The following is an 8,290-nucleotide window of genomic DNA, read 5'->3' as shown; positions in this document are numbered from 1 at the left end:
AGTTAATGTTTAATCCAAACCTAAATTAGTTGACGATTATTTTTAATACTTGATTTATCAGTAATTGTTCCAACTCTATTTGTCATTACACTTAATTTTAAACATTGACGGCGATGCCCAGGAAGATGTTCAACACTTTATAACTTTTTTTGATATTATGGGGGTAAAAAAAAATAGCAACTGATTTAAGGCAAATGTAAAAGGGAAAAAGGGTCTCAACATAAAACTTTCTCAAGAGAAGATGCCTGATGTATTCTTCTTTAAATGGGTAAATAATCCAGAAATCTAAGGTTAACAATTGCAAAAATATGCAACACTTGTTTTAGTATCAGTATCATGCCAAATTAGTATGGAATCCATATACAGCGTTTCAGTATTTATTGGTGTCGGAGCATATTTATTTTTGACAACCCTAAAATGCGAGTGATTCAAGCTATTCTCGGATTATTGTTTCTCAGTTAGATAGACAATTCTCTTTATAAATGAATGAAAATAATGGAGATAAGAGTGAAGGTTTAGAGTCTCTTATATATATTATTTTTTTTCTCTCTTACAAAAACTAAAAATATTTTAATGATCCCGGTAAAGATTCTCATCTCGATGGAAAGAAAGGCAGTAAAAGAAAAGCTTGTGTGTACGTGCCATCGAAAGATAAAATAACTGACTCACAGGGACTTCCCCATAGAGTTTAGACATAGCTACTGAAGTTCCTGACTTCACTGACATCCTTCAAGATGAGAGATATGTAGAGATACCAGATAATCACCCAGACATCTGAACCAATTGGTTTTCTCTGCTTGTGAATAAATAGTGCAAATCTAAGAACTCTCCTATCTCTGTCTGTAAACTTTTTTGAGCTAAGTAAAAAAAATGTTTGGGGAACATTTTTCAAGACTAAAAGGGGAAATTCTGCAATTCCTCTATTTTCTATTGGGCTCAAACTACTACCTCTGTCAAAGAACTGGCAGAACATTTATAACTTTTAAAAATAAGCCACTACCTATTGTAGAACAGTTTTAAAGGGGTCATAAAATGATTCTATAGGGTACTTGGTGCTGGTCCTTAAGGTCTCTGAATAGGGTGTGCAACATTGGTTGGGCAGAAAATGGCATATTTGCTGTTCTATGAGCCCTAATGCAAGCCTGGTTAAAAGCCCTAGAATGAAACGACAGGTTTTCTTCCTTTTATGGTAAGATCATGAATATTTAGATGAGCTGTGCACTGATTGGTTGATTTACAACAAGTAAAGCTGCTGAGCAAAGACGCATCATAGCAACAAGCACTCACTCACTAAAACATCAAATTGTTGATATGGTAGGGTGACCAGATGTCCTCCTTTTCCCGGACATGTCCTACTTTTCATACCTAAAAAAAATTTCCAGGGGGAATTTCAAAATCGTCTGGGATTTTGGTCGACTACAGTGTGGCACGTTGTCGAAACAAGTAGCCAGCGGGGGACGGGGCGACAGAATCCGACCCAGTGACGGTAGCCTGGACAATGGCGGCCCCGTGCTTCCCCCCGCCTGCCTTTTATAAGGCCTTAAGGGCTGGTTATACTCCCCGCAGCAGTGTGTTGCAGTGAGCTCAATGCAGACATTTTTTATTTATGCTCAATATTGTAGCATGGGCTTCTCGATACGCTGGGTCTAGATACGTTCGAGGCAACGGAGGGACATGACGGCGAAAAAGAGCGGGGATCCAGGTGGGAAAAGGGTCCCAGCGTTCTCACATACCTCTCTCTTCTAGCTGGTCCAACTTCATGAGTTGTTTTCCGCCATTGCGGTCATAAAAACAAAACAAGCGACCTCCTGTCTGCGGTGACCTGCAATTTGGGAGAGGTGCAGCAGAGTGTCTGCGGAGGGGTCAGGGATGTCTTTTTGTTCACTGCGACACCTAAGCAGACGACCTAGTTTCGAAGTATAAATGAGCCTTTCAGCAGGCCTGCTTGATACCATGGTAAACATACCGTAACAGGGTTTTGGTTCGATCGCTCCGTCCCCCACTCGGTCCGGTCCAGTCAGCGGCCCTGCAGCTCATTTTATGATGGAAGTTTAGAATTGTGAGATTTGCAGAGAAAAGAGATGCCGATGGGGTTTGAACTTCCCTCTACGTCCATTTCACCCACTGAACTATCGTTATTCATCTATGACAATGTAAACTCAGTTTTGCATTCTATTAAACTTTTAAGGAATGATTTGCAAAGTTTGGTTGCAAGGTGGCACAGTTTGCAGCATTACTGGCCTGTAGCAGGAAGGTCCTTGGTTTGAATCCCAGCCTATGGCTCTCTGGGTTTGAACATTTTCCCCGCACATTCATGGGCTGGCTTACTTCAGGGACTGGGGTATCTCTGGGTTGCCAGTGGGTGGACTGGATGTACCAGGATGTACTCCACATCTTGTCCAGAGGCTAGATGGACAATGATTTTTTTTTTTGTTATTATTATTAGAATGAATTGGATATTTTTTTAGGTTGTAAATTTATTGTTAATTCATGGTATATTTAGCTGCCAAAAACTAAAATAATAATTTTGAGGCTAATCTTCATTGTTCTCTTTGATACACGAAAGAGAAAAATCATAGAAGCTACCAGCATATACAGTGTTTTCCAGACTATAGAGCCACAGCCACTATTTTAAAAAAGCTGAAAACGTACATGTATAAGTCGCACTGGGCTATAAGCCGCTTATATATACTGAACTTTTTCCCACCAAACCTGCAGGGGGAGCTCTACATATATCCCCTGACATAGGGACAAAGAAGAATGCTAGCTCCCGTTAGCTTTTTAGCTTGCAGCAGTAAGAGCTTCTACTGAAAGATGGGGCTTCATCCGCTCTTTATTTCAGCTCTGCAGGAGTTGAGCCCAGTCTCTTCATTGGTTCGGCAGCTTTAATGCGGAAAATAAATGGCTAAATGTTTGAATTCGGGACATTTATTTTCCGTCGTGCCTGCTGCTAGCATGTTCTTATGCTAAATGAAAATTAGCCCCTTATTTTTTCACTGCCAACTTTGACTTCCCCCTCTGACGGTTAGGAAAAACTAACAGAAAAGCTGCACCTTCTTATAAGCCGCATGATTCAAAGCATGGGAAAAAAGCAGCTGCTTATAGTCCGGAAAATACGGTATTAAAATCTGAGTGTTTTACTTCATATACAGGTGCTGGTCATAAAATTAGAATATCATGAAAAAGTAGATTGATTTCAGTAATTCCATTTAAAAAGTGAAACGTGTATATTATATTCATACATTACATACAAACTCATATATTTCAGATGTTTATTTTGTTTAATTTTGATGATTACAAATGACAACAAATGAAAATCTCAAATTCATCATATCAGAAAATTAGAATATTGTGAAAAGGTTCAAAATTGATGGCCCCTGGTGCCACACTCTAATCAGCTAATTAACTCAAACCACCTGCAAAAGCCTTTAAATGGTCTTTCAGTCTAGTTCTATAGGCTACACAATCATGGGGAAGACTGCTGACTTGACAGTTGTCCAAAAGACGACCATCGACACCTTGCACAAGGAGGGCAAGACACAAAAGGTCATCGCTAAAGAGGCTGGCTGTTCACAGAGCTCAGTGTCCAAGCACATTAATAGAGAGGCGAAGGGAAGGAAAAGATGTGGTCGAAAAAAGTGTACAAGCAAGAGAGATAACCGCACCCTGGAGAGGATTGTGAAACAAAACCCATTCAAAAATGTGGGGGAGATTCACAAAGAGTGGACTGCAGCTGGAGTGAGTGCTTCAAGAACCACCACACACAGACGTATGAAAGACATGGGTTTCTGCTGTCGCATTCCTTGTGTCAAGCCACTCTTGAACCACAGACAGCGTCAGAAGCGTCTTGCCTGGGCTAAAGAGAAACAGGACTGGACTGCTGGTGAGTGGTCCAAAGTCATGTTCTCTGATGAAAGTAAATTTTGCATTTCCTTTGGAAATCAAGGTCCCAGAGTCTGGAGGAAAAGAAGAGAGGCACTTCATCCACGTTGTTTGAAGTCCAGTGTAAAGTTTCCACAGTCAGTGATGGTTTGGGGTGCCATGTCATCTGCTGGTGTTGGTCCATTGTGTTTTCTGAGGTCCAGGGTCAACGCAGCCACATACCAGGAAGTTTTAGAGCACTTCATGCTTCCTGCAGCTGACCAACTTTTTGGAGATGCAGATTTCATTTTCCAACAGGACTTGGCACCTGCACACAGTGCCAAAGCTACCAGTACCTGGTTGAAGGACCATGGTTTCCCTGTTCTTAATTGGCCAGCAAACTCTCCTGACCTTAACCCCATAGAAAATCTATGGGGTATTGTGAAGAAGAAGATGCAATACACCAGACCCAACAATTCAGAAGAGCTAAAAGCCACTATTAGAGCAACCTGGGCTATCATAACACCTGAGCAGTGCCACAGACTGATCGACTCCATGCCACGCCGCATTGCTGCAGTAATACAGGCCAAAGGAGGCCCAACTAAATACTGAGTGCTGTACATGCTCATACTTTTCATGTTCATACTTTTCAGTTGGCCAACATTTCTATAAATCCTTTGTTTTTATTGGTCTTCAGTAATATTCTAATTTTCTGATATGATGAATTTGAGATTTTCATTTGTTGTCATTTGTAATCATCAAAATTAAACAAAATAAACATCTGAAATATATGAGTTTGTATGTAATGTATGAATATAATATACAAGTTTCACTTTTTAAATGGAATTACTGAAATCAATCTACTTTTTCATGATATTCTAATTTTATGACCAGCACCTGTACCATACAGTAGATCATCAAAGATCCAATTTGCTTTCCCGCTTACTTCCTGAGATATCTACACATGATATAAAATATAGAGTCTAATAGTCTACAGCTTACACAATTCCAACATTGAGATGAGCTGAAAGGATATTATATGAACTTTATAAATACAATTATAATTAAATGTGTTTATCTACCTCTTTCAAATGAAAGGTTTGTAATACAAGGTTCCGGTAAAAAAAAAAAATGCTAATTTCCGCTTGGATAGAACATTTAATAGAATATTTTTTATTTTTTGGACAAAATCGTTCAGCTCTACTTTCCGACTTAAGTCCCTGAACCGATCATTGGTAATTGGATATCATTTGAAAAGGATAAACATTTCTTTACATGCTGTGCACCATTAAATCATCACTAATGGGGGAAATGTTTTACCACATGTAGGAACATTTTAAAATTGGCACATCTTATCTCATTTATCAAACTTTTCCAGTGACTCATGGCAGCAAAAAAGAAAATAGTTTTTATAAAACAGTTAATGGTTTTCTATGCAATAGGGGTTTAAGGTCAGGTCAGTAGCTATAGGTTTGAACTGGCACTGAGATAGAAACTGAAACACTGCAATGGAAAGAAACGTTTTTTTGTTTTTGTTTTTTTTGTTTTTTCCACCGAACAGGTTTCATTGCTAAACTGGTGCGGGTGCTTTTCTTTCTACCTACATTGCCGCAAACACTGACCTTAAAAAACTGCTGCTATATCAGCTCCATATCTTTGTTGGGTCAGGCAGAGGAAAGATTTGTTTCCACCTCATGGTGGGGAGTTCATCTAGACCAAAAACAGTTTTAATTTTATCAGCAACAAGTCTTGAGTTAGTATTAAAATACACAGAGTCATACATTGTTTATTTTTTTGAATATTAGATAAATAATGAGATATGTTAAACTAACTAAATTGAAATCATGTGCAGCTAAATAGGGGAATGTTAAAGAAATTTTAACAATTATTTGAATAAAGTCAAAAATCAGGAAAGGGAGTCATTCAATTGATTTGCTTTCGCTTTTTTTCGGAAACCTATTTTGCAAATCCTAAAAAGAAAATAGAGTTAAAAGTTTTTTTCTTTTCATCACAGCAAAGTCTAAAATATAAGTAAATTTTGCTTAAAATTGACACATTTTCCCCTTAAATTGAGCGGCTAAGTAAGAAAGTTCACCAGTAAATAACAATTTGTAAAGTCTTCAATATGTTCTTCCATAATCTCTAAATCTCTTATTTTAGAGGCTGTTCTGCAGAAGCACTAGACATGTTACAGTAGCTTTAAATTTCTGCACAGCCTGCTGTCTAATTGTCAACAGTCGCTGTACAGGTGGAGCTGCTGCAAAGGAAAGAGCTTTAGCTACATGTTAGCTATCAACACATACAATATCATTTTATTCAATTACTGTGATATGACATTTGGACAGATTTCTGGTATTTAGGCATAGGCTGCAGTCTGCTGTTACAGCGTTTATCACTGACTGACGTTCTGAGCTCCGTAGCTGTACAAAAGCTGCGCAGCACGTTAAATGACGTAATCCACAGACAGGGAGCGTGTGCTCTGCTTCTATAGGCTGTGCTGCTAAGCTTCAACGCAGGCAATTTTAGCCACAAAATGAGCGCCATGATAAGGTAACCACCGTCTCAGTTTTAAAAAGACTGTACCCGGCTGATCCTTTCTGAGATAAAGGTTTGGTTCAAATTTTACTATTTTCCACGCTTGCTGTGCCCAGAAAAAAAGAGCAATAGAACAGAATTGGAAAATAATTCAATTCATTTCAGTTTATTTATATGGTGCCAATTCACAACACAAGTCATCTCAAGGCACTTTACAGTTCAACCAGATCATCCAGTCAGATTGATTCAAAGTTTTCTATCTAAGGAAAACCAGTTGATTGCATCAACTCAATGACTCAAATGCAATCCCTCACACTAAGCATGCTTGTAGCGACAGTGGAGAGGAAAAACTCCCTTTTAACAGGAAGAAACCTCCAGCAGAACCAGGCGCGGTGTGAGCGGCCAAAATAATGAGAAGTTCAAAAAAAATAAACCGACTTTCTACAAACTAACCTATCATTGTGAAGTGCTGTGTCAATAAGGTTTTTGTCAAAAGTTAGATTTTTGCAAACTAAGACATTCAGTGTGTATTTCGAGAGCTAGTTGTAAGTTTAACTTATTTATTATAGTTATTTCTGAACGTAGTTGTTCGTCCTTAGGTGTGTTTTTCTTAAACATATTACAGTCAATCCCAAAAAAAAATAAAGGAGACAATGATAAAAAAATAAAAAATAAAAAAAAAACACAGAAAGAGGCTATGGACTGAGGAATATGAGGACAGAGATATCTTAACCTGTTTAAATGTTCATTTAATTTATTGAGCATGGAGCTCCAAAACTATCTTTATAAAACTATTTATTTTATTACTATTTAAAACGAATTTCAAAAATCTTATATTGCAGGATTCTCTTCTGGGCCTCCTTGGTAGTTTTTAGATGCATTCATATTGTTTATATAAATATTAGAATTATATTATAATAGTACTGACCAACATTTTTTTATATCTTGTAATTTAAGTTTTGGACCTATGATCGAGCCTTACTACATACTGTGGTAAATGAAATGTACTGAATTATCTTTTATTATATAGGTTGCTGGACTGCTTGGCAGCAATATGTGGATGATATAGTATAGTTAGCAATTATACTTTGCTGAGTGACTAAATCTAATGTTGATTATCTATGTAAAAAGTGTGAAGGCCTTACACGTGATTTATACTGTTGTCGACAGTATTGGATCCTTTCTCGATTGTGATGCTGCACAAACCTCATTAGATATGCATAGTAATATTAATGAATTGGCTTACAAAAGTCGCCCCCGTATTGGCAGTATTCTTATTTGACTCTTTAAATTTACTATTATAAAAAAAAAAAAAAAAAATTACACTAATTAAATCGTTTATCTGTTTCCTCATATCACTGTACGTTTATTTCTCTATTAGCTTTTCTCTGTTGCGCTACCTTTGGGATCATAACTAAGATCCCCGCTTTACGGCTGGTTTTCTGAGCTAGGCTGCTTCTCTCGTGACAGTTGGTATTTGTTTTTGTGCTGAGCTCGCTGCTTCTTACTGCTGCCCCTTTCTCCTGCCTGTGTGTCCGATAGGATGACTCTGGTGCATGCAGGGATTCAGTGAGACGCTCGCAGCCCAGAGTCCGTGCATAACAACTAAGCCTTTTGTCCCCTTTCTGCCCCCTGTCCACCCACACAGTGCACATAATGTTGTGGAGAAAGAGCCCTTTTATCTCCTGCCCTCCACCATATTTCCATATTTTAGGCCTGGTCCAAAAAGACAACAGCTTAAACAGACTGATGCGACAGTGTGTCTACAGTGACTCTGCACCCACCCACGCAGCTTTGACATTGAGATGTGAGCCTTTGCACGCAAACACGCAGAGGCTTTCCTAATCATTGACTGATTTCTGTTAACAGAATGCAGAAGGTTTCAGGGATGTGA

Source organism: Cyprinodon tularosa, unplaced genomic scaffold (assembly GCF_016077235.1).
Source record: "Cyprinodon tularosa strain WSP-4 unplaced genomic scaffold, ASM1607723v1 ctg368, whole genome shotgun sequence".
Taxonomy (NCBI): domain Eukaryota; kingdom Metazoa; phylum Chordata; class Actinopteri; order Cyprinodontiformes; family Cyprinodontidae; genus Cyprinodon; species Cyprinodon tularosa.
This window is presented reverse-complemented; position numbering follows the sequence as displayed.